The sequence below is a fragment of the Podarcis vaucheri genome, assembly GCF_965113315.1.
Source record: "Podarcis vaucheri genome assembly, chromosome: 1".
NCBI lineage: Eukaryota > Metazoa > Chordata > Lepidosauria > Squamata > Lacertidae > Podarcis > Podarcis vaucheri.
The window spans coordinates 5,729,500-5,757,152 of record NC_138759.1 but is presented as its reverse complement, the minus strand read 5'-3'; the positions used below and the strand labels follow the sequence as shown (position 1 = coordinate 5,757,152).

Genomic DNA, 27,653 nt, shown 5'->3' with positions numbered 1-27,653 from the left:
CAGCTCCCTTAGCCGTTCCTCATAAGGCATCGTTTCCAGGCCTTTGACCATTTTGGTTGCCCTCCTCTGGACACGTTCCAGTTTGTCAGTGTCCTTCTTGAACTGTGGTGCCCAGAACTGGAGGTGAGGTCTGACCAGAGCAGAATACAATGGCACTATTACTTCCCTTGATCTAGTTGCTATACTCCTATTGATGCAGCCCAGAATTGCATTGGCTTTTTTAGCTGCCGCGTCACACTGTTGGCTCATGTCAAGTTTGTGGTCAACCAAGACTCCTAGATCCTTTTCACATGTACTGCTCTAAAGCCAGGTGTCACCCATCTTGTATTTGTGCCTCTCATTTTTTTTGCCCAAGTGCAATACTTTACATTTCCCAAGTGCATTGCATTTGCCGAAGTGCAATACTTTACATTTCTTTACATACTTTACATTAGCATGGGTGGGGCCACGGGGGTGCAGGATTATTAGGGGCACAAGATTCCAGAAGAAAAAGTAGCAATAACAAGTAAAAAAAATACTGCACACCCCCAATCTCCCAAAGTACGAGTGGGTGGATTTGGGTGATGGCCACTTGCTAGGGAGCCCTATCCATGGGCTTTGTAAAGATACCCGCTGCTAAGAATGGAATAATAATAATAATAATAATAATAATAATAATAATAATAAATTATTTATACCCCGCCCTCCCTGGCCAGAGCTGGGCTCAGGGCGGCTAACACCAGTAAAATTACAATAAAAACATAATAGGGGGAAAACAGCAGCAAGAAGACAATTTAAAATACGGGTTAAAATGCAATTTAAAATGCAGCCTCATTTTAAAAGTAGCCCAGGGATCAAAACCATAAGAGGAGGGAAAACATAAGGGTCAGACTGAGTCCAAACCAAAGGCCAGGCAGAACAGCTCTGTCTTGCAGGCCCTGCGGAAAGATCTCAAGACCTGCAGGGCCCTTGTCTCTTGTGACAGAGCGTTCCACCAAGTCGGGGCCAGTGCTGAAAAGGCCCTGGCCCTAGTTGAGACCAATCTAACCACCTTGTGACTTGGGACCTCGAAAGTGTTGTCATTTGAAATCATTTATGGAGCATAAACAAAATTATTGTAAACAAATTAAGGCTTAATATAAAAACGCGCAGTAGTAAAAAATAATCTACATGGAACATATGGAGTAAATAATAAATTGGTTTAATTTGGAAATGCAGTAAAATATTATAAAAACAAGGAGCCACAGCAAGACGGGGAAGGGAGTCGAAATAAGATATATATGATCAATTGTTTGCGTTTCAAGTCTTTCTTTTTTTGAATTTTTGTATGTTGTGAAATTAATTATATGAATAAAATTAGAGAGAGAGAACAGAAAGATACCCGCTTCCTGTTCCGCTCTCTGCTGTGCTCAGTGCTCATTGGGCACTGCAGCTGCCACTCGGGTAGGTCGACAAGCTATTGCCCCTTCGTTCCAGCCTATCGACAGGCGGTGCCAAGGATATTTGCCTTGCCCCGGGCTCTGGCAACCCACACTATGCCACTGCCACTAATGCTTTGCTTGTAGGATTCCCAGACCTCCAGGACTGCAGGGCCCCTTCAGGTGACAGGAGGGAGGGTGAAAATGCCTTTACTACGACTACTGTGCATTCAGCCTTCAAGATTCAGCCCAGCAACAACCAGCTGCAAATTACTGCAGAGATATTTTTTTTTGCTCTCTCCTCCCCTCTCCCAATTTACCTCCATCTCCAGGGCTTGGTGATGGGAGGGAATGCAGAGGAAGAATCCACCTGGGGCCACATCCCAAGACATCAGCCAGGGCCACTCCTAGGTCTCAGCTTTGGGTTGTTGCAGGATTTATGTATAGGTTGGGGGGGGGGGTTGCCCCTCCAGCAGATATCATGCACATGCAGCTCACTACCAAAATCATCACAATCACTTTTGTGACTTGTCCCAACAAAACATTTCATCACAGTTTCTTCCTATCTATTCAAAGGGCCTCTGCTGCAAAATACCAAATGTAAGAATTCACTGATAAATGTAGCTATGTACTGGCTCACTGGGAAAACTTCAGAAATTCATCTAGACATGTGAGCTCAGCTCCTCAGCAGCCCCTCTGCCTGAGTGATAATTCCTGGCATCCTGATACCTGAGTGCCAGACAGGTAGCCATTCCAGAAATAACAAACTCAGACGAAGACAAAAGGGTGTGATGAACTTGGCTGGGAAACAGGGAAATGTAAAGATCTTTTTTGTTACACTTGATGGGTGTTTGGTGGAGGGCAAGGAGAACCATGGGGCAGAGTCCAGGATGCTCAGATTACTGCCACCAGACCTCCCCTTTCATGATGTAACCATGATGTATTAGTGATGTAGTTTGGGGTGTGTGTGTAACATGGGGATTAGCAGCTAATAAAAGTTTGGGGGCTCTTTTGTTGGGGGCTTCCATCTTGTTCCACCTGGTGGCAGGTGGGAGTCCTATCGTGACAGTCTTCAATAAAGACCAAGCTTACTGGCTGCTGTTTTGCTCTGGTATTCCTGGCTGGTGTCCTTGCTTTTTTGTCCAAGGGAGCCCTCAGATTTCTCCACTAACAGGGCCTTGAATTCTCGGGGTCTGGGGTGCTGCTGACCTGGCAACTCTATTCACCCATAAGACCTAGGAAAGGCTGGGGGTATACTTTAAAATGATCCAGGCCTACTGACAAATCCCTATGGGCCTGGCATTGGAAAAGTATGTTCCATAGGCCTTTTTTTTAATCTTTATTTTTATCCTGCCTTTCTCCCGGGACCCACAGCATGCATTAAAACAAATATAGCTAAAAGTACGTGTCAGGGAACTGCCATCAGAGGCAAGAGGAGAGGTAAGACGCTCCAATGATGCAGGGGAGGGAACTAGCAGGGAGAGAGAGAGAGCTTCCGCTGGGGAAGGAAATCCAGGGGACACCAGGGAGAAAGGGGAAGCTGAAAGTACTGCAGAGGGGAGGCTCAGAGACTCTTCCAGTGAGATCAGCGGAGAGAGCACAGGACCTCCGCTTGGCACGCCCACGCTGCGCAGAAAGCTTCCGCACAGAGAATCTAGGAGGAGACTGGGCGTCAAAGAATTTCTATGTTGGAAGAAATTTAGGAGACGCCCACTCACGGATTCTGCCAGTGACTAAGACAGTCGCGTTATAAGGGCTGTCAAACCAGGGAAAGGTTTAGCTATACAACCAGCTTGGAGCAGTTTGCAGTTTACGCACAAGCAACCCCAATTCCCATTACAGTACGCAATCAAAATAAATATTTTTTTCCCAACAACAACACAAATAAGTAACCCTATTAAAAATAGCACTGAAAACCAAGGCTTTTTTCAGCTGGAACTCACTGGAACTCAGTTCCGGCACCTCTCAGGTAGGCACCATTCATAGCAAGTTTCGGCACCTCTTTTTCTAGGAAAACAACACAGCTGAAAACCATTTAAAATCACACACATACCCCCTCAAAACCAGCACAACACCCACTCTCAGAAAACAGTTAAGACAGGGTTACCAGACATCCCCGGTTTCCGGGGACAGTCCCTGGCTTTGCAAGTCTGTCCCCGGGAAACGTGGCAGCGGCAGCCTCGGCAGCCCGGAGCCAGCCTGGTAGCGCAGTTGGCTCTGGCTGGCTTCAGGAGCTGCTTGCTGCCATGGCGCCTGCCATTTTTCCTCTCCAGAAGTCCTCATATGATGTGTCTTGTGCGCATAGGATGTGTCTTATGCGATCCCCTTCCCCCTTCCCCCTTTGTTTTTGTTATGTACTGAAGTTCTCATCCTGGGCCTGCAGGGGATACTGTAGGTAGTTTTCAACCAGGTCGACATATGCAAATAAGGAATTGAAAGTGATGTTCAGTGATTGGATAGTTACAGAAAGTTGTTACTGTTGCTTTGTAGTTGAGCTCTATATAAGCAGGCTGGCTGAACCCTTCAGCCCAGTTCTGTTCTGTGAATAAACAAGAGCTGTTTGAAGAATCGCTGCGTCGTCTGATATGTTCACCCACAACTTAACAGTTTTGACTGATTGGGGGAGGTTCGGGTGGGCGGGCATTGCCCAGGTTTTTAACTTGTAGCCGAGTAAGATTGCCTTCCAAAACATGGTTTTAACAATGAGTCCGTAAGTGACTGTGGAGGCCAATTCTGGATCCACACGTCCTTCCACAGTGGGGACATCGGTTTCCGGGCAGGAATTGATCATGGTGTGGATTAGCCAAGCGTGCCTTCCTCCTAGCACGTTTCTCGCTTGTGTACTGAGTTCGAGTGTCTTCAAAACCCATGACACCTTTGGTGAAGGCTGTTCTCCAACTGGAGTGCTCGCAGGCCTGTGTTTCCCAGTTGTCAGTGTGTATACTCCAGTTTTAAAGATTTGCCTTGAGACAGTGTTTAGACCTCTTTTGTTGACATTACGCTTTCCATTTTAAAGTTCGGAATAGAGTAGTTGCTTTGGAAGATGATCATCAGGCACCCGCCCAACATGACCAGTCCAACAAAGTTGATGTTGAAGAATCCTTGCTTCGGCATGGGTGATCTTTGCTTCCTCCAGTACGCTGATATTAGTTCACCTGTCTTCCCAAGTGATGTGTAACATTTTTCGGAGACACCGTTGATGGAATCTTTCAAAGAGCTGGAGATGGCGTTTATAAGTGGTCCATGTTTCACATGCATACAGTAAGGTTGGTAGTGCAATAGCTTTGTAAACAAGCATTTTGGTTTCCCTGCAAATGTCCCAGTCCTTTTTTTGAAGTCTCTGTTGTCCATAGAATCATAGAGTTGGAAGAGACCACAAGGGCCATCGAGTCCAACCCCCTGCCAAGCAGGAAACACCATCAGAGCACTCCTGACATATGGTTGTCAAGCCTCTGCTTAAAGACCTCCAAAGAAGGAGACTCCACCACACTCCTTGGCAGCAAATTCCACTATCGAACAGCTCTTATGTCTCTGAGTTTCCTGGTTAGCTTTGCCAGTTCAGTATATTCCATCAGTTTTTCTTTCCATTCTTCTTTGATTGATGTCTTCTCATCTTTCCATTTCTGGGCTAATAAAACCCTAGCTGCTGTAGTTGCATATAGAAATAAATTCTTGATTCACCTCTATCTCTAACCATAAAGTAGCCGCAGTTACTGTCCTGTTAAAATCAAAAGGTATTTTTCTGACGGCAATGCAACATATGACTCACTCTTCTCTGGGGGGCCACTGCGCTTTCCAGCAGGCCCCCATCCCAAAGAACAAGACGGAGTTGCAGGCGTTCCTGGGGCTGCTGAACTTTTATAACATGTTCCTGCCCCACAAAGCCACGGTGGCTGAGCCTCTTCACCAACTCCTCAGCACAAAGACACCTTGGTCCTGGGGTCATCGGGAGACGGTGGCCTTCAACGCGGTCAAGGCTCTCCTTTCATCGGACAGTGTACTGGTACAGTACAGTGAATCCAGGCCGCTGTTCCTTGCCTGCGACGCCTCACCTTTTGGCATCGGCGCTGTCCTTAGTCACCGTTTTCCAGACGGAAGAGAAGCACCGCTCGCCTGCTTTTCCAGGATGCTATCTCCGACGGAACGGAATTACAGCCAGCTCGACAAGGAGGCACTGGCACTGGCACTTGTGGCTGGAGTGAAGAGGTTCCATGAATACCTCTATGGCAGGACTTTTGACTTCATCACTGACCACAAGCCGCTCCTGGGCCTCTTCGCCAGTGATTGTCCAACTCCACCGGTCCTCTCGCCACGCATGCTGCGATGGACTGTTTTCCTGGCTGCCTACCACTACCGGCTCGTCCATCGCCCGGGGAAATCGATGGGCCATGCCGACGCCCTCAGCCGTTGCCCTCTTCCAGCCTTTGTGGAAGACCAGGCTCCAGCTTCATCGCTCCTTCTGATTGAGGAGCTTGCAGCAAGCCTCCCCCCCCCCCTTGTATGCATTTGCCTCATTTTCGAGGAGTTCTGCCAGTGCAGAAGCCCAAACCCACCACCGCCCAAATCCAGATTTAAAGGCCTTTGCATGTCCCCGTTAAAATAGCAGCATGAGAAGGCCTTCAGTCAGGTTCTGTTTTACACTTTTAAAAAATCTGCTTTCAATTGCGTGTGTTGTAATTAGCCAGCCCGAGCCTTTGGGGCAGGGCTGGTTAGAAAATCCCAAAGAATAAATAAATATTGACCCATGTTAGTTAAATAATCATGGGAAATGTTGCCGGTGGTCCATATTTCCTGCAGAAGTTGCTGTCTTCTCAGAGGAGCAAGGAGTATTCCCCCCGGGGGCGAAAAGGTGGTTGAACGGCATCTTGGGCTTTAAATGCCACCATCTGTAGGAGGGCAAAAAAAGAGAGAGAGATGGTGCGTTCTTATTAGTTTTTCTTAGAATCCTGCCTATAACTCTGCGTGTACACATCTAAATATTCCCTTGAGCAGGGCCGAATATATTACAGGAGTTTATTTCTAACCCTACTGCGGGTTCTTTTGGCTGAGCCTCTCTGCAATTAAAGTTTGTTTATTGACCCGGCGTGTAGATCTTTGAGCAGGTCTGTTTCTCCATCGGAGAATCAGGAGGAGGAGGAGGAGTATTTTGCTTGCCTGCTAATTTGGCTTTTCAACCAGTCCTCAGAAATCCCATCTGTTGGTGGGTTTCTCTTTTCAACCAGGGATAGGGAACATGTGCGACTCCAGCTATTGTTAGATTCTCATCTGCCCCAGACCACATGGCCAGTGGTTAAACACCCTTCCAGGGGCTGTTTTAAATGCCTCCTAAATACCTATCAGGGACACGGGTGGCGCTGTGGGTTAAACCACAGAGCCTAGGACTTGCTGATCAGAAGGTCGGTCGTTCGAATCCCCACCACGGGGTGAGCTCCCGTTGCTCTGTCCCTGCTCCTGCCAACCTAGCAGTTCAAAAGCACACCAGTGCAAGTAGATAAATAGGCACCTCTGCGGCGGGAAGGTAAACGGCGTTTCTGTGCGCTGCTCTGGTTCGCCAGAAGCGGCTTAGTCATGCTGGCCGCATGACCCGGAAGCTGCACGCCGGCTCCCTTGGCCAATAAAGCGAGATGAGCGCCGCAACCCCAGAGTCGGCCATGACTGGACCTAATGGTCAGGGGTCCCTTTACCTTTAAATACCTATCTGTTGAAGCAAGCAATCCCGGACTCATAAGAGCCTTCACACTGTTTTGTTTTCTTATTTATTGATATTTAACCAAACGTTTTGTTGGCGGCTTCTCTGTTTTTTCCTGATGTGTTGGTTCACATTTCCATTTTTAAATCTTCATAGAACCTCTGCTTAAAAACCTCCAAGGAAGGACAGTTCACTGCCTCACATGGGAGTCTGCTCCACTGCCAAACAGCTCTTACTGTCAGAAAGTTCTTCCTGATGTTTGGTTGGAATCTCCTTTCTTGTAACTTGAAGCTATGGGTCCGAGTCCTACCCTCCAGAGCAGAAGCAAGCAACCCTGGGCTTGTAACAGCTTCATACTGTTCTGCTTTCTTATTTATTGATTTAACCAAATGTTGTGTTGGTTGCTTGCTCCTATTTTTCCTGACACGTTTATTTGGATTTTTGGTTTTAGATGTTGTGCATACATTTTTCTCTCTTTTTCCACTTCTCTTACTGTCTTTTATGGGAGCGGCTTAGGGATTTTGCATATTAAGCAGCATAGAACTGTTATGGATGATGGTGATGAAATCAAGAGCATTGCCAGCCTCGGTCCTGGACATCCCGACACCCCCCCCCAGCTGTCTTCTACACCTACAGCGAACACATGGAGCTGCCTCCTGCAGGATCAGACCATCGGTCCATTTAATCTATTGCTGTTAGCCCTGGAACCTTCTACGTGCAAAGGAGATGTGGTGCTGCTGAGCTGAAAAGTAAGATTCTGGCATTCATGGTTCTCAATGAAGTGCTGATTAAATGACTAGGTGGACACGGGGCCTGATCCAACAGGGCTTTTCTTAATCTTGGTTGGTGTTCACTACACGTAAGAGTTGGTCCAGATGTTCCACTCAACCATGGTTCAGTGCTGGAGTAGAAGGACCACCGGTCTGGTCCACCAGGGGCTTCTTATGGGCTCTGGAGACGATCAGCTTCCTGCTTCCATATATATGTTATGTACTGAGTTGAATAGGAGCCAAACTGCAGCAGTCTGATTGGTCCTAGAACAATAGGATTCAGAATGCAGCAGTCTGATTGGTCCTAGAACAATGCAGCAGTATGATTGGTTGGCAGGAACCACCCAATCATGCTCCAGATATACCGTATTTTTTGCACCATAACACTCACTTTTTTCCTCCTGGAAAGTAAGGGGAAATGTCTGTGCGTGTTATGGAGGAAATGCCTACGGGTGGCATTTTCCTCCTCTAAAAACTACGTGCGTGTTATGGTTGAGTGCGTGTTATAGAGCGAAAAATACGGTAAGTGAATCCACAACCTGATTGGCTTACAGTAGAATTCCAGAATTAGCCAATCATGTGCAGCCCATTGTGTAAATAATGTATATAAAGCAGATACTTTGAGGGGACTTTCATTCATTCCTCCTCACCACTATGAGCTGAATAAAGAGCATGAAATCACTTTGTGACTCTGAGTATATTTTATATATATATATATATATATATATATATATATATATATATATATATAAAATTTTTATTGATTTTAACATATAAATTATAAAATGTACCACAAAACTTATCACTTATACAATCTTTTTAGCCTTCCATCAGCACCTCTGATGATCCACCGTTTTAACCACTTCTTATGCATTTCTTAACTTTTTATTGCCTTTACATCTCTTAACAAATCACCCTTCCCCTTCTTCATTTTTGCAATACTTCCAATAATACTCCTCACAAAACTTCTTGCAAACCTACAAACGTCATCTGATCTTCACAAATACTTTTCAAATAGTCCGTAAATTTACTCCAGTCTTCCGTGAATTTCTGGTCCTGCCAGTTTCGAATCCTTCCTGTTAGTTTATCCAATTCTGCATAGTCCATTAATTTCATCCTTCATTCTTCTTTTGTTGGTAATTCTTCTTGCTTCCATTTTTGGGCCAATAACATTCTTGCTGCCATTGTTGCATATAAAAACAACTTACATTCCTTTCTATTTATGTCACTTCCTACAATACCCAGTAAAAATGCTTCTGGTTTCTTTATAAATGTATATTTCAACATTTTTTTCATCTCATTATATATCATCTCCCAGAAGTTTTCACCTTTTTACATTCTCACCACATGTGATAAAATGTTCCTTTTTTTCCTTTACATTTCCAACATTTATTGCTAACTTTATACCTTTTAGCTAACTTGACAGGTGTAATATACCATCTATACATCATTTTCATCACATTTTCTTTTAGGGCATTGAATGCAGTAAATTTTAAACCTTTTTTCCATTGTTTTACCCAATCACTCAGCTGTATATTATACCCAAAATCTTTAGCCCAATGAATCATAACCGACTTTACCTCCTCATCCTTCAAATGCCATTCAAGCAGCAATTTATACATTTTAGAAAAAAATTACTTAATATCTCTCATTCAAACTTTGACCTACTTTCGTCAAATCCTTTTTCTCTCGCCTTTCCTTTCCTGCCTTTCCTGTGTCCTAAAATGCACCTCAAATATTCAACTTTGAGGACGAACACTAAGGAGATCTGCAATGTTTTTCTGTTCAGCGGAGGCTCAGCAGAAGGGATTTGTTCCCTGGTTCAAGGTCTTACCTAATTGCCATATTTGGGCTCAGCATGGAATGTTCCCCGCAGGTTAAAAGGGGAGGGGGGAAGTGGAGAGGGAAATGGTCTCCTTTGCTGAGTGACTCACTGGGCTTCTCAGCTGGGAGTGTGTGGTTCAGCTTCCTTGTCCTGGACATCTGGAGCTGTGTTTTATTGTGGGAGGCATATGCCTTATACCGTAAGCATCTCTGTCTCGCTCCAGGCGCAGCTCCCTCTCCTCTGGTGCTGCAGCCTTAGGAGATCTGCTTTGCTATTTCTGTAATTCTGCACAGGTGGAATTCATGATCTCGTACAGGGGTTGGATAGGATTGCTAAATCTCCCTTTTCCTATCCGGGGGGCGGGCAAGGGAAGAGTCCTCCAACCTGCCCACCCCCTGTCCCCCTCAAAGGCGGCATTCTTTCATCTCCGCCAGGCTAAGCAGTTGGCTCCTTACCTCTCTCGCCCTGACCTCGCCACTGTGATCCACGTGACGGTCACCTCCAGACTGGATTATTGTAACTCGCTCTACGTGGGGCTGCCCTTGAGACTGACCCAGAAACTCCAGCGGGTTCAGAATGCCTTGGCAAGACTCCTTACGGGGTCTTCGCTGCGAGATCACATTCACCCAGTGCTATACCAGCTGCACTGGCTCCCGGTGGAGGACAGGATCTGGTTTAAGGTGCTGGTTTTAACCTTCAAAGCCCTGTACGGCCTAGGACCCTCATACCTACGGGACCGCCTCTCCTGGTATGTCCCACGGAGGAACTTATGGTCTTCAAACAAAAACATCTTGAAGGTCCCAGGCCACAGAGAAGTTAGGCTGGCCTCATCCAGAGCCAGTGCTTTTTTGGCTGCGGCTCCAATCTGGTGGAACGCTCTGTCCCAAGAGACAAGGGCCCTGCAGGACTTGACATATTTTCGCAGGGCCTGCAAGACAGAGCTGTTTCACCAAGTCTTTGGTCAGGGCGCAGCCTGACCCCCTCCTTTGGCAATCTACACAGAATCTCTAGCCCAATGGTTGCCAACAATTTGATTTGAATTAATTTTATAATGAATGATTTTAGAATGTTGTACTATTTTATTTATTTTTATTGTTGTTAGCCACCCTGAGCCCGGCTTCGGCTGGGGAGGGCGGGATATAAATAAAATTTATTATTATTATTTAAAAAAAACCAGTACTTTTGCTTTGTCAGGATTCAGCCTCTATCTGTTAGCCACCATTCACCCTCCAACCGCCTCCAGACACTCACACAGGAAAGGCAACCCAAAGGGAACGGGATGTAGTTCAATGGCAGAACATTTGCTTTGCATGCAGAAGGTTCAGTCCGCAGTGGCATCTCCACGTAGGAGATGAGGAAATATCCTGCCTAGAGGAACTGCTGCCAGTCGTGTATACAATACTGAGTTAGATAGACCAGGGTTCTGACTCAGGATAAAGCCATTTCCTACGTCCCTTATTTTGGGGCCCTCTGACTTCTTTTTCCTTCCAAAAACAGGGAGAAGTGCACGGCTTAAGCACTTAAAAACATGTTTATCCTAACATATAGTTTGTGCGGCCTTGAGGACATCGTGTCGGCTAAAGTACTTGGGGCACTTTGGCAGAAACAGGCCCAGGCGGAATCGCACAAAATGACAATAACAAGGATTATGTCAGCAGGCAAGCAATTCCTGCTGGAACTTTGCACGTGGAAGGAAGAGAAGAAAAAAAACCACCGCCCAAATTGCAACAGGAGAATCTTGTCAAGCCGCTGGAATGCTTGCTGTGCGCCACATGGGTGGCGCAACACCGTGGGTGTTCTCCTGTGGCCGAGCGAGGCCAGCCTGTTTCCCTTCTGCTCATGAGTCCCCTTGGGCAAGATCTTCGCAAGGTCCCAGCCTTTAGGGGAGAAGCTTTGTTGCTTCGCCTGCTGCTCCTCCTCCAGGCCAAGGGTGGCGATGGTGAGCAGGCGTGTCTGCAATAAGGTTCCACGGTTCGACCACTGTGTGGTAACCAAGATGGAAGCAGGAAGGTGATCTCGCTGCTTGAATGGCTAGGAGGACTAGGATGTTAAGTCGGTTATGATTCACTGGGCCAAAGATTTTGGGTATAATATACAGCTGAGTGACTGGGTAAAATTATGGAAAGAAGGTTTAAAATTTACTGCATGCAATGCCCTAAAAGAAAATGTGATGGAAATGATGTATAGATGGTATATTATACCTGTCAAGTTAGTGAAAATGTATAAAGTCAGTAATAAATGTTGGAAATGTAAAGAAAAAGAGGGAACATTTTATCACATGTGGTGGAAATGTAGAAAGGTGAAATGCTTCTGGGAGATGATATATAATGAGATGAAAAAAATGTTGAAATATACATTTATAAAGAACCCCCCCCCAAAAAAAGATTATTTAAGTGATGAAGTTTTGTGGTATGTATTATAATTTATATGTTAAAATTGATAAAAATTATTATAAAAAAGGAAAGGAAGGGCGAGGGGATCAAAATTAAACATAAGATACTTAAACTTTGGCATTCCATGTTGGCATTCGTGTTCAGGGTTTTTGGCATCTGTCTGTCTTGGAAGACAAAGGAGTGCGTCTCCAGGGATGAAGTCAAACTGCAGCGCTAGCTGCAAGGAAGTGACCTCCTTGGGGCGCCAGCTTGGGCAGTGTGTCTGGAGACCCAGATGACAAGACCCCCTTCTCAGCCTCATTGATGAAGAAGAAGAAGAAGAGGAGGAGTTTGGATTTGATATCCCGCTTTATCACATGGGTCATTAAAAATATAGCAGGAGATGGGTCATTAAAACACAGCAGGAAATTACAGAGTTCTGGAAAACCCAGAATATGGGTTTTCCTTGTAAAGTGAACATGGGTCTCCTGCAGTGGCCTTTTCAAACACAAAATAAAACTCTAACGCATCAAGTGGCAAATATTCCTTAATTCTGTTAGTCATGAAGTGGGGTGAGGAATAATATAGAGAGTTGTCTCCCCCCACTATTTCACAGAAGAGGAAGAAGAAGAAGGAGAAGGAGAAGGAGAAGGAGAAGGAGAAGGAGAAGGAGAAGGAGGAGAAGGAGAAGGAGAAGGAGAAGGGGAAGAGGAAGAGGAGTTTGGATTTGATATCCCGCTTTATCACTACCCAAAGGAGTCTCAAAGCGGCTAACATTCTCCTTTCCCTTCCTCCCCCACAACAAACACCCTGTGAGGTGAGTGGGGCTGAGAAACTTCAAAGAAGTGTGACTGGCGCAAGGTCACCCAGCAGCTGCATGTGGAGGAGCGGGGAGCGAACCAGGTTCCCCAGATTACGAGACTTCTGCTCTTAACCACTACACCACACTGGCTCTCCAGTGATGAGGTTCAAAGGGAAGCAGAACAAGATGTTGGGTGCCAGCTGGGCTGCAGGAGTTGCGTGTTGAGGTCCCCAGGCCACCCCTAAATAAATTCACACCATAACTTTTGTTCAAGGTTTTTGGCATAATTTTGGCCACAACTTTATTAAAATGCAAACAATGTGAGTGGTTGCTAGGCAATGGTTACAACTATCTGTCCCCACCCAGGGACAGACCTGACATCCGCAAGCCTGCAAAGTCAGTAAGGGAAAACATTTTATGGGGAGTAGATGGAGTTGGGTACCAGACCCTCACCTCTCCCCAAATGTTCCCAGGGGTTTTTGCGTGGCCCTATCCCCCTTTACGGGGGTGCGGACAAAAGCACAGTGAGCCCCTGGATTCCTTTAACGGAATACCCTTGCAGCAACAGCATTGGAGGGGCAGGCAAAGCCAATTCATACCCCCCCACCAACCATTTCCCCCCTAAAACCAATGCCTAACTGCAACCTTACAAGTTGTGACGATTTGCTACGCAGTAGGCAAAAACCAAATGGCACCAGCCAATCAGCCAAATGGACAAAATTCCTACCAGGTCCCTGCCCCAAAAGGAGATGACCCCATGACAGGCAATAGCAAGGTCAGACGCAACAAACACCCTAAAATTAGGGAGGGTGGGAGGGTGATCCAATGTGCGCTGCTGTGGGTTAAACCACAGAACCTAGGACTTGCCGATCAGAAGGTCGGCGGTTCGAATCTCCCATCCGGGTTGAGCTCCCATTGGTTGGTCCCAGCTCCTGCCAACCTAGCAGTTCGAAAGCACGTCAAAGTGCAAGTAGATAAATAGGTACCGCTCCGGCAGGAAGGTAAATGGTGTTTCCATGCGCTGCTCTGGTTCGCCAGAAGCGGCTTAGTCATGCTGGCCACATGACCTGGAAAAACTGTCTGCAGACAAATGCCAGCTCCCTTGGCCAGTAAAGTGAGATGAGCACCACAACCCCAGAGTCATCCGCGACTGGACTTAACTGTCAGGGGTCCTTTACCTTTTTAACATCCCATACATGGACCACTTAGAAACGCCATCTCCAACTCCTCAAAAGATTCCATCAGTGGTGTCTCCAAAAAATTTTACACATCACTTGGGAAGACAGGCGAACTAATACCAGTGTACTGGATGAAGCAAAGATCACCAGTGTCGAAGCAAAGATTCTTCAACATCAACTTCATTGGACTGGTCATGTTGTGCGGATGCCTGATGATCGTCTTCCAAAGCAACTACTCTATTCCGAACTTAAAAATGGAAAGCGTAAAGCTGGTGATCAACAAAAGAGGTTTAAAGACTCTCTCAAGGCAAATCTTAAAAAATGTAGTATAAACACCGAAAACTGGGAATCACTGGCCTGCGAGCGCTCCAATTGGAGAACAGCCTTTACCAAAGGTGTCATGGGCTTTGAAGACGCTCAAACTCAACACAAGGAAGAAGCGTGCTAAGAGGAAGGCACGCTTGGCAAACCCACACCGTGATCAACTCCCACCCAGAAACCAATGTCCCCACTGTGGAAGGACGTGTGGATCCAGAATTGGCCTCCACAGTCACTTACGGACTCACAGTTAAAACCTTGTTTATGGAAGAAAATCTTACTCGGCTACGAGGGATCGCCAAAGAGAGATACCCCCATTCTTAGAGTTAACCTATTGACATTGATGGGCTTAAGTGATTCAATTAATTTTTTCATGGCTCTACTCTGAGCAGGACCTAGTTATAGTAATAGTAATATTTATTATTTGTACCCCACCCATTTGGCTGGGTCTCCCTAGCCACTCTGGGCGGCTTCCAACAAAGATTAAAAATACATTAAAATGTCACACGTTAAAAACTTCCCTGAATAGGGCTGCCTTCAGATGTCTTCTAAACGTCAGGTAGTTGTTTATCTCTTTGACATCTGATGGGAGGGCTTTCCACAGGGCGGGTGCCACCACCGAGAAGGCCCTCTGCCTGGTTCCCCGTAACCTCAACGAGGGAACTGCCAGAAGGCCCTCGGCGCTGGACCTCAGTGTCCGGGCAGAACGATGGGGGTGGAGACGCTCCTTCAGGTATACTGGACCGAGGCCGTTTAGGGCTTTAAAGATTCAAGCCTAGCTCTTTCCCCCCCTTTTGCGTACAAGGTTTTTTTATTTGTATTGTAAGGGAAGAATTAGCGGCACGTGCCTTTACTTTTGGGCGTTTTGCTAATACAGTGGATTTTAAAGACTAAGAAGCAATGTTTACTGGAAAAATAGCAGCTATGCCAAAGAAAGGTCATTTTGGCAGTGAACTTTCCAATGTTGCAACACGTCCATAATGTTTTGAGGCGTTGATGTGACCTTGGAAATGTTACATCCCTTTTAGCTGTATTAATAATGCTAAATGCTACTCTTTTTTCGGAGGGGGGGTTTGAAGTTATAAAAAAGAGTTTGTTCTGGTCCTTTCTCTGCCTGATACAAAGTTGGAGGTGATAACTTGCCCTGCTTCGCTGTCAGGAAATTCACGCTAGACACGAATGAATATCCGCTTTATTTGCCATGTTGCAGAATGGTTGTTTTTGATTATTTATTTTTTTAAAAAACCAGACCTTGAGATTCTTCTCAAGCACACGTCTGGAAAAAGAGCAGTTCTTAGGAAAGAGACAAAAAAGCCTTCACTGTTTACATACTTCAAGAAGAGGGTGCTGTCTTTTAAAAAAATGGACAAGTCAGAAAAAGAGGGGGAAATAATTTCTGGTAACTTCATTCTGGAAAGAGGAGATCGCCTCACCCCACACTTTGATCGGTGGAACTGGCATTGTTTTGTGTTTTAATTTGTTGGAAGCCACCCAGAGTGGCTGGCGAAACCCAGTCAGATGGGCGGCATATAAACAAATTATTATTATTATTATTATTATTATTATTATTATTATTATTATTATTATATTACAGGGACCACCTAATACAGATTCCGCATTTGTAACAAATCAACAAGAGAGCAGTACATGTGAAAAGGATCTAGGAGTCTTGGTTGACCACAAACTTGACATGAGCCAACAGTGTGACGCGGCAGCTAAAAAAGCCAATGCAATTCTGGGCTGCATCAATAGGAGTATAGCATCTAGATCAAGGGAAGTAATAGTGCCACTGTATTCTGCTCTGGTCAGACCTCACCTGGAGTACTGTGTCCAGTTCTGGGCACCACAGTTCAAGAAGGACACTGACCAACTGGAACGTGTCCAGAGGAGGGCAACCAAAATGGTCAAAGGTCTTATGAGGAACGGCTAAGGGAGCTGGGCATGTTTAGCCTGGAGAAGAGGAGGTTAAGGGGTGATATGATAGCCATGTTCAAATATATAAAAGGATGTCATATAGAGGAGGGAGAAAGGTTGTTTTCTGCTGCTCTGGAGAAGCGGACACGGAGCAATGGATCCAAACTACAAGAAAGAAGATTCCACCTAAACATTAGGAAGAACTTCCTGACAGTAAGAGCTGTTTGACAGTGGAATTTGCTGCCAAGGAGTGTGGTGGAGTCTCCTACTTTGGAGGTCTTTAAGCAGAGGCTTGGCAACCATATGTCAGGAGTGCTCTGATGGTGTTTCCTGCTTGGCAGGGGGTTGGACTCGATGGCCCTTGTGGTCTCTTCCAACTCTATGATTCTATGATTCTATAACAAATCAAAAAGTACAGTGGTATCTCGGGTTACTTACTCTTGCAACTCCCTGCCTCTTGACCACAGGAAGGCCCCTTCGCTATACTCTTCTTGGCGTCTGCTAAAAACATTTCTGTTCAGACACGCCTACCCAGAATGTTGATGTGAGATTTACCGTATTTTTCGCTCTATAAGATGCACTTTTTCCCTCCTAAAAAGAAAGGGGAAATGTGTGTGCGACTTATGGAGCGAATGCAGGCTGCGCGGCTAAGCCAGAAGCCAGAACACGGAGAGGGAGCGCTGCGCAGCACTCCGTCTCACTGTTCTAGCTTCTGGCTTAGCTGCGCAAAGCCTCTGCAGGGCAGCAGGGTGCCTTCATCCCGCTGCCCTGTGGAGGCTGTGCGGGCTGTCCCAGAAGCCTCCGCAGGGCACGGGGATAAAGGCTCCCCATGCCCTGCGGAAGCTTCGCGCAAAGCTAGACCAGCTATCCCAGCAGCTATCCCAGAAGCCAGAACAGCAAGAGGCTATCGCAGAAGCCAGATCCCTCTTGCTGGCTTCTGGGATTCAGAATTTTTATTTTCTTCTTTCTTCCCCCCCAAACTAGGTGCGTCCTATAGTCTGGTGCGTCCTATAGAGCGAAAAATACGGCAATCTGTTTTCAGCCTATTATTATTTGAACTTTTCCAAAATCTTAAATTATTGTTGCTATTTTTTATTGACAGTTGTCGTTTTTATTTTTTTTTGTAAACTGCTTTGATTATGTGTGTGTGTGATCAAGCAGTGTATAAATTGAATGAAACAAATAAAAAGGGAAGAGTGAGGTTGCCAGACCTTCAGGTCTGACCTGAAGATTTCAGCTTTGCTTGCAGGTAGACAGCTTGAATATACTGGTGGGTGAGAGTCCCTTTAATCGATATAAAAAGAAGATTATGCATGCCTGGAAGGAGCTGGCAGCAAATTATAGCACATCCATTAGCACAGAGAGAATTCATTTTTATGAACACTTTATTAGGTTAACTACAATAACATGCTTATTTAACTTATATACAGAATTCATCATGCAAAAGGCTGGGCTGGATGAATCCCAAGGTGGAATTAAGATTGCCGGAAGAAATATCAACAACCTCAGATATGCAGATGACACAACTTTGATGGCAGAAAGTGAGGAGGAATTAAAGAACCTCTTATTGAGGGTGAAAGAGGAGAGCGCAAAATATGGTTTGAAGCTCAACATCAAAAAATGAAGATCATGGCCACTGGTCCCATCACCTCCTGGCAAATAGAAGGGGAAGAAATGGAGGCAGTGAGAGACTTTACTTTCTTGGGCTCCATGATCACTGCAGATGGTGACAGCAGCCACGAAATTAAAAGATGCCTGCTTCTTGGGAGAAAAGCAACGACAAACCTAGACAGCATCTTAAAAAGCAGAGACATCACCTTGCCAACAAAGGTCCGTATAGTTAAAGCTATGGTTTTCGCAGTGGTGATGTATGGAAATGAGAGCTGGACCATAAAAAAGGATGATCGCTGAAGAATGGATGCTTTTGAATTATGGTGCTGGAGGAGACTCTTGAGAGTCCCGTGGACTGCAAGAAGATCAAACCTCTCCATTCTTAAGAAAATCAACCCTGAGTGCTCACTGGAAGGACAGATCCTGAAGCTGAGGCTCCAAGACTTTGGCCACCTCATGAGAAGAGAAGACTCCTTGGAAAAGACCCTGATGTTGAGAAAGATGGAGAGCACAAGGAGAAGGGGACGACAGAGGAAGAGATGATGGGACTGTGTTCTCGAAGCTACGAACATGAGTCTGACCAAACTGCGGGAGGCAGTGGAAGACAGGAGTGCCTGGCGTGCTCTGGTCCAGGGGGTCACGAAGAGTCGGACACGACTAAACGACTAAACAACAACAAAATGTTTATAGGTTTGCTGTTTGTTAGTGACACAGGTGTTATTTTATTGTTCTTTATTCATGTTTTATTTTACCTTGCATAATAATAATAATAATAATAATAATAATAATAATAATAATAATAGCAACAAAGCACAGACACTATTGTGCTGGTGTGAGTGGGTGGGTGTTGCCTGCCCTCCTGCGCTGCATCCGCCCCTTTCCCTTTTTTTTAAAATAAGATATTTATTAAGATTTTCAAAATCTTAAAAAATCATAAACATCCTCCCCTTTCCCAATTAACCTCTGCCTCCAAGGCCCAGCCCTGTAACATCACTAGGTTTTGGCCTTGACCTGGCAACTCTGGTGGAGAGCCCTTGGTGGCATAGTGGTTAGCAGTATTTACATATAAGCTAAACAAGCTATAGCTTAGGGCCCCACTCTCTTGGGGCCCCCCAAAAAAATTACACCTGGATGTACATTTCCAAAATATAAGATAAAAAACAAATAAAATAAAACCTACATAGAGCAATAGTGTTTTGTGTTGTGTAGGCTCCTATGATGTAAGTCATGGGCCCCGCCTGCTAGCCTGCTCCCTCAAATATCACTGGTTTGCTCATATACAGTGGTACCTCAGCTTACAGACACTTCAGGTTACAGACTCTGCTAACCCAGAAATAGTACCTTGGGTTACGAACTTTGGTTCTGGATGAGAAAGCCACTTCCGAGCTGGAGAGGAGGTGGAGTTGGGGGCTCACCCCCTCTCCACGCACGTGGGGGCTGGCTCTCATTTCTCATTTGTACATTTCCAAAATATAAGATAAAAAACAAATAAAATAAAACCTACATACAGCAACAGTGTTTTGTGTTGTGTTTTGCTCTATAAGACCCACTTTTTTCCCTCCTAAAAAGTAAGAGGAAATGTGTGTGCGTCTTATGGAGTGAATGCAGGCTGCGCAGCTATTCCAGAAGCCGGAACAGCAAGAGGGATTGCTGCTTTCACTGCACAACGATCCCTCTTGCTGTTCTGGCGTCTGAGATTCAGAATATTTTTTTTCTTGTTTTCCTCCTCCGAAAAAACACAAAACAAAACAAAACACTGTTGCTGTATGTAGGTTTTATTTTATTTTATTTTGGAAATGTACACCCATTTTTTCCCCTTTAATTTTTTTGGGGGGCCCCAAGGGAGTGGGGCCCTAAGCTATAGCTTGTTTAGCTTATATGTAAATCCGGCACTGGGTGTGGGGGGCAATGTTAAGAAGGCCAGTTGTGCAAGGATGATGTTTTCCACCTTCCGACAGCTTTCCTCCTCCGCAGGGGAAGACAGACAGGTGTGGGAACAGCCTGTGCCAGCTTCACGCTAGAACTTTCCTGAATTTGGAGCCAGAGTTGGCGTTCTGGAAACAAACAGAAGGTGTGTGTGTGGGGGGGAGAGAAATGAAACTTCTCAGCTGGCTTGGTCTTCAGCACACATCTTGAAAGTTTATAAATTTTGTTTTATTATTAATTTATCCATTATGTTTATATCCCACACCTTCATCCAAAGGAAGGTGGCAAACATGTCACTACTAAAGAAATAAAAGGGAAATGTTCAGAAAAACGGGGGTGTGGGGGGTCAGAAGGTTGGCGGTTCGAATCCCCACTTGGTGAGCTTGGTGAGCTCCTGTTGTTCTTGGTGAGCTCCTGTTGTTCAGTCCCTGCTCCTAGCAGTTCGAAAGCACGGAATACAAGTAGATAAATAGGTACCGCTTCGGCGGGAAGGGAAACGGCGTTTCTGTGCGTTGCTCTGGTTTCGCCAGAAGCGGCTTAGTCATGCTGGCCTCATGACCTGGAAGTTGTACGCCGGCTCCCTCGGCCAATAAAGCGAGATGAGCGCCGCAACCCCAGAGTCGGCCACTACTGGACCTAATGGTCAGGGGTCCTTTACCTTTAAGGCATGGATAGGCAAACTAAGGCCCGGGTGCTGGATCTGGCCCAATCGCCTTCTAAATCCGACCCACGGACAGTCTGGGAATCAATGTGTTTTTACATGAGTAGAATGTGTCCTTATATTTAAAATGCATCTCTGGGTTACTTGTGAGGCATAGGAATTCATTCTTTTTTTTTCTTTTCAAAATATAGTCCGGCCCCCCACAAGATCTGAGGGACAGTGGACTGGCCCCCTGCTGAAAAAAATTGCTGACCCCTGTCCTAAGGAAAAGTGGGGCATTCCGGGATCAAATCGGAAACCGGGATAGCTTCTGTAAATCGACGACTGTCCCTGGAAAATAGGGGCACTTGGAGGGTCTGCCAGGAGAACTGTGGTTTTGGGGGAGAGAGTTTGGATTGTGTAGGTGTCCTGAGGAGGAGTTCCGGCTAGAAGCAGAAGGGAACTCTGTGAAAGGAAATGCACTTTTTCGTCCAAAACCTCTCCTTCGTAGGAAGGGAAATTTTCAAGCGCTCAGAACAAACAGTGCAGAAGTTCAATTCTGCCCTCAGCAGAACACAGTCTCAAAGCAGGCCTGGCGTCCCACAGGGCTGCCTCATTTCAGCATAGCTGTGAGAAAACCCCATTGGCAGGGTGCAAGGCGTGCTGGCCATAAACCCAGTTTAGTTCCGTCTGCAAACCGTGCAAACAGCTGAGAAGAGTAAGCCAGCTCTCTCTGTTTTTTAATGACATGTCCACGGTGGCAAGGAAAACAGGAAGCGGGTGTTTATTAGCCGTTTCCAAATATACCAGCCAAACTCAAAGAAACCTCCCCCGTGCAACTGGAGGGATCCAAAACAGAGGGGGAAATTCCTAAAATTATAAAAGGGCAATTAATCATCAGATCACCTTTCACAGGCCAGTGGCTCGGAGGCTTCTATTCGTTCGCTCTTCTTTTGGTGGAAAACCTAAGGGTCAAAGCGAGACCAATTGGGGTTGGAGAGTCGGTTTGCCTGCTTATGTTGGGATGGAGGGTGGAATTTGCTGGGTGGCTCCCTATCAGACCCACACGTCTCTCAGAACGATTCCACCACACAGAAGGAGCTCAGCCCAGAAACAATTTATGTTTTCGTGTTTGCTGATTATCTGTAAATTGCCCCCCAAAGCTCAGCTGTGTTATTTTAGCCTTGTTTCATGGGAATGTAAGTGTACCTTAGAGTCCGATTCATTTTTTAGAAAAGGAAGGAAGGAAGGCGAAATTTTTCATGCTTTATTTGGAAGTAAAAGTGAGCAGTGTTTGGAAAACTTAAATTCATTTGAGCCTAGATGTGTTGTTATTGTTGTTTAGTTGTTTAGTCGTGTCCGACTAAAGAATGGATGCTTTTGAATGATGGTGCTGGAGGAGACTCAAGAGTCCCATGGACCGCAAGAAAATCAAACCGATCCATTCTTAAGGAAATCAGCCCTGAGTGCTCCCTGGAAGGACAGATCCTAAAGCTGAGGCTCCAAGACTTTGGCCACCTCATGAGAAGAGAAGACTCCCTGCAAAAGACCCTGACGTTGGGAAAGATGGAGGGCACAAGGAGAAGGGGAAGACAGAGGACAAGATGGTTGGATAGTGTTCTTGAAGCTACCAGCATGAGTTTGACCAAACTGCGGGAGGCCGTGGAAGACAGGAGTGCCTGGTGTGCTCTGGTCCAGGGGGTCACGAAGAGTCGGACACGACTAAATGGCTCAACAACAACAACCTCCTTGCAGGTGCCGTGCGGGAGGCAACGGGTGGGCTTGGTGGCACCCCAGCAACAGCCTCTCCGTGTGGAGGCCATCTGCCATCTGCCACATTCCCCCTCTCACCTTGGCAAGCTCCTGGCAGCAGTAGCGGCTGGCACTCTTTGGAGGGCTTGGCAGTGTCCCGGCAGTGCCAGAGCCGCAGCTGCAGCAGACCTAGCAGGCCAAGCTGTCAAGGGCTGACCCTTTCAAGCCGCCTCTGCTTGGCCATGCAGTGCGAAGGCGGGCACCAGCGGGTCCCAGGTGAGCGGACGACTTTCCTCTCTGTGCTCCTGTGCTTCCGCCATGAGGCGTGTGCCTTGTCCAAGGACTGATGCCAGGAGGAAGGCCCCAGGGAAGGAATGGCATAGGCTGGGGGAAATCTGGGCTCCGATCGGTGGGAGTTCCGCCCAAGTGTGGGCGTCCTGGGTGTGGCTTGTCTCCCTGTGGCTCCAGAACGTGGCAGCCACTCTGCCTCGGCGAGGGAGCCTGTGATGGGGGGGTGCCAGGTTGTGCACACTGTGGAATGTTCAGGGTGGCAGGAGACGATATATTGTCTATTAATATCCTATTAATAATACAGCATCTTAAAAAGCAGAGACATCACCTTGCCAACAAAGGTCCATATAGTTCAAGCTATGGTTTTTCCCAGTAGTGATGTATGGAAGTGAGAGCTGGACCATAAAGAAGGCTGATCGCCAAGAATGGATGCTTTTGAATGATGGTGCTGGAGGAGACTCTTGAGAGTCCCATGAACTGCAAGAAGATCAAACCTCTCCATTCTGAAGGAAATCAGCCCTGAGTGCTCATTGGAAGGACAGATCGTGAAGCTGAGGCTCCAAGACTTTGGCCACCTCATGAGAAGAGAAGACTCCCTAGAAAAGACCCTGATGTTGGGAAAGATGGAGGGCACAAGGAGAAGGGGACGACAGAGGGCGAGATGGCTGGACAGTGTTCTTGAAGCTACCAGCATCAGTTTGACCAAACTGCAGGAGGCAGTGGAAGACAGAAGTGCCTGGCGTGCTCTGTTCCAGGGGGTCACAAAGAGTTGGACACGACTAAACAACTAAACAACAACAACCTTCCTAACTTGCACTAGCAAGTTCCTTTTCTTAGCAGGTTGCATTCCCCTTTACAAGCACAACAGTTAGCTGGTTGCAGGCTCGTGTGAGCCTCTCACTATTATACAATTCAGTCTGTCTCAGACTGAATTGTACGTTCCTGGTAAATTCCCTTAAAGGTAAAGGTAAAGGTACCCCTGACCGCTAGGTCCAGTCGCGGACGACTCTGGGGTTGCGGCGCTCATCTTGCTTTATAGGCCGAGGGAGCCAGCGTTTGTCCGCAGACAGCTTCCGGGTCATGTGGCCAGCATGACTAAGCCGCTTCTGGTGAACCAGAGCAGCGCATGGAAACACCGTTTACCTTCCTGCCGGAGCGGTACCTATTTATCTACTTGCACTGGGATGCTTTCGAACTGCTAGGTTGGCAGGAGCAGGGACAGAGCAACGGGAGCTCACCCCGTCGCAGGGATTCGAACCGTCGACCTTCCGATTGGCAAGCCCTAGACTCTGTGGTTTAGACCACAGCGCCACCCACATCCCCAAGCTCCCTTAAATCCCTCTTAAAAGAATAAAGATGCCATGATCTTATTCATAGTCAATAAAAGAAGTTTACTTACATCGGTTCACAGTTGAATCCCTGAAGGCAGACCTAGTTACAAATGTGTACATGTGGATCTTCCCCATATGGGGGAATAATCCCAGTGCTTCTGCTAGCTGGAAGCTACAGGTAGCAGAGCGGTCCTAGCTGGAAGCTGGTCAAACAAAGTAGGAAGTCAAAAAGAGGAAGGTGTGCTGCGTGACTCGTCCTTTTGTTACCTGGACAGGTGAGGTCACGCCCACCTTCTATCACATGCAAAAGGAAGGATGCTCCAGCCAGGAGAAAGAGGAAGTTTCGACTGGCTGGACCAAACATTCCCTCGCATGTCTTCTCTAGCATTACAAGGAATGTTGTACTTGTCTGCTCCCAGTGGATTACATCCCACACCCACTCAGAATTCTGCGCCCAGGGCCACGGCCCCCCCTTGCCCCCCCCACATCACGCCACTGATCCCTGTTTTCCTGGCTGTGCAGAAACTGCTGGTTTTTTAATGCTTCTGCAAAGAATCACAGCCATTGATCTTCCTACTTTAACCACTGGTCCCGTCCACGACTGCCATGTGGCCCCTAGAATATTCTCTTTTGAGAGAACGTGGCCCTTTGGCTGAAATGGATTCCCCACTCTTGATCTACTTTGATCTACACATGGGGGGGGGACCCCACTATAAATAAGCCAGAAATTAAATTGTTATAACAAAAGGGGGGAAAAACACTATGGAAAATTGCATATAATTTTTTTTTTACTCTCCAGCACCATCTGGCGTTGCATGTATATAACGTTCAAAATGCTGTTTCTTTCCCAGGTGTTTCCCAAGCTTGCAGCCTCAAATCCTTTTAAACTATAAATGCTTGTGGGCGGTGGATATTTCTTTACATCCTAAGCATGTTCTCTACAGTTGACCTTTTCCCATGCTATGGAACAGGACGGCTTCTCCCCCCCTTTCCTTTTAAGGGTAATCATATATTTTCTCTCTTTTTCTTTTTTTAAAAAGACAAAGTAAAGAAAGATCCACTGCAATGCTTTGCTCCGATGTGTCTGGGCCATCTAAGTTCAAGGAAGGAAGACTTGTTGCTGTAGACAGGAAAGAATGCTGTGAACAAAACCCTTTTACAAAGGATTAAATTCCCCCTAAACGCATTTAATTCTCCATCGCTCCCAGCGAGCTCCTAATCTTCATATAGACCGGCCAAGGAATTCAAAGCCAGCGGGATTAAATAAAAAATGTGAACGAAAGCTGGCTGCTGCTCCTTGGCGGACACATGGAAATAACTCCAGTTCCTTCCAAGTCTTGGATGAAATCTAGAAGGGACATTGTGGGGCTTAAGGTCTCCCCACAACCAACATATATATACGCTTCTCTCTTTGGCGATCCCTCGTAGCCGAGTAAGATTGTCTTCCATAAACACGGTTTTAACAATGAGTCCATAAGTGATTGTAGAGGCCAATTCTGGATCCACACGTCCTTCCACAGTGGGGACATTGGTTTCTGGGCAGGAGTTGATCACGGTGTGGATTTGATAAGCGTGCCTTCCTCTTCGCATGTTTCTCCCTTGCGTCCTGAGTTCGAGTGTCTTCAAAGTTCATGACACCTTTGGTAAAGGCTGTTCTCCAACTGGAGCGCTCGCAGGCCAGTGTTTCCCAGTTGTCAGTGTGCATTGGTTTTCAAATGCTTTGTTTATGAAACACTGAAAACTCGGAAGTGTTTCAGTTTTCAAACGGTTTTTGGAAGCCGAACATTTGATGCAACTGTCGGCTATTGTTTCTGGGGCACCTGCACCAATCAGAAGCTGCGCCTTGGTTTTCTAACATTTCGGAAGTCAAACGGACTTCCAGAACGGATTAAGTTTGGCTCTTTTGCTTTTGCTACTTATTTTGCATTTTTGTTTTTGAGGCTTTTTTTGGTCCATTTCTTTTTGTGACTGTGTGACAGCTACTGATTGATTGATTGATTGATTGATTGTGTGACTGCAGAAATGGATAAAAGCCCCCCATCCAAACAATGACTATCATCAGTGCAGGGAAGAATTTTTATTTTTTTATTTTTTATTTTTTTTATTTTTATCGTCTACAATACTGTCTTATTTATTTAATAGTACAGTACATTGATTATTGCTTTCATTTTATGGATCAGTGGTCTCGTTAGATAGTAAAATTCATGTTAAATTGCTGTTTTGGGGGTTGTTTTTAAAAGACTAGAATCGATTAATCCATTTTGCATTACTTACTACGGGAAAGCGCGCCTTGATTTTGGAACGCTTTGGTTTTGGAACGGACTTCTGGAATGGATTAAGTTTGAGAACCGAGGTACCACTGTGTGGCAGCCTCTTGAAAATGGCCTGGAATCCACAGCTGGCCCATCTAGACTTGCTGACGGGGGCTGGCGGTTGGCAGTGGTTTCATTAACATCAAATTCTCCGTATCCTCTCCATCGACAGTCCTCTGGATTCAGTCATGACTGGTATAAAATGGGTACCAATTGCTGCTTTGCCCTGTGTCCTTTTGTCACAGATTTCCTCCTTAGATTAAGCCCGTACTCTGCACATGCTCAGAGGCACACCCTTGATTACATTTGCTCCCTTTGCTTCAGGACTGAGTGAACAAGAGAGAAACTTCCAGGTACTGTATGCTGGAAATGTAAAGAGAAAGACGGTTCTTTTGTATCGTATGTGGCGGTCTTGTAGTGAGGTTAAAGCTTACAGGGAAATGATATATAATGAATTGAAAAGGATGTTCAAAATAAATTTTATTAAAAACAAACAAACACAGAAACTTTTCTTTTGGGAATTATAGGGACAGTACTACCTAAATTGTATAGAGATTTATTTATGTATGCTACTACGGCAGCAAGAATGTTATTTGCCCCCAAATGGAAAAAAACAGAAGTCCCAGTAAAGGAAGGATGGATACAAAAACTTATGGGATATGCAGAAATGGCGAAATTTACCAGAAGAATAAGAAATCAAGATAGCAAACTTTTCATAAAAGAATGGAAATGGTTTATTGAACATTTACAGATAAATTGTAAACAGATAAAAAACATTAGCAGGATTATTGTAATAACTTGCAGTTTCGTAAGAGTATTTATTTACAGTACATAATTAAATGAGTAAGTTAAATGAATTTGGATATGCAGAAGATATTAAAAAAGGGACACGGGTGGTGCTGTGGTCTAAACCACTGAGCCTCTTGGGCTTGCCGATCAGATGGTCAGTGGTTTGAATCCCCGCGATGGGGTGAGCTCCCGTTGCTCTGTCCCAGCTCCTGCCAGCCTAGCAGTTTGAAAGCACACCAGTGCAAGTAGATAAATAGGTACCGCTGCAGCGGGAAGGTAAACGATGTTTCCATGCGCTGCTCTGGTTTTGGTGTCCCATTGCACCAGAAGCGGCTTAGTCATGCTGGCTACATGACCCAGAAAAATTGTCTGTGGACAAATGCCAGCTCCCTTGGCCTGTAAAGTGAGATGAGTGCCGCAAGCCCAGAGTCGTCTGTGACTGGACTTAACTGTCAGGGGTCCTTTACCTTTTTAAAGATATTTTAATATTTTATAAATATTCAAGGAGCTGCAGAAAGAGGGGGAAGGAAGTCAAATTTTGAAATGTTAAATTGATTGTAAAACGAATGAAATGTATAAATTTGAAAAGTATAAATAAAAAAACTGAAAAGAGAGAAACTTTCAGAGCTTGTGCCCCGACTGCTTTCAAATTTGCGATTTAGCATCAACCATATCTATCTATCTATCTATCTATCTATCATCTATCTATCTATCTATCTATCATCTATCATCTATC

At 45.7% G+C, this 27,653-nt stretch overlaps 1 long non-coding RNA gene across 1 annotated transcript; it reads left to right on the top strand.

The window, feature by feature from the left end:
* Positions 1–8,070: 8,070 nt before the first annotated feature.
* LOC309528182 lies at positions 8,071–8,537 on the top strand. The gene is made up of 2 exons (XR_014217585.1): positions 8,071–8,222; positions 8,384–8,537. It is a non-coding gene; the product is annotated as an uncharacterized lncRNA (long non-coding RNA).
* The last annotated feature ends 19,116 nt before the right edge of the window (positions 8,538–27,653 follow it).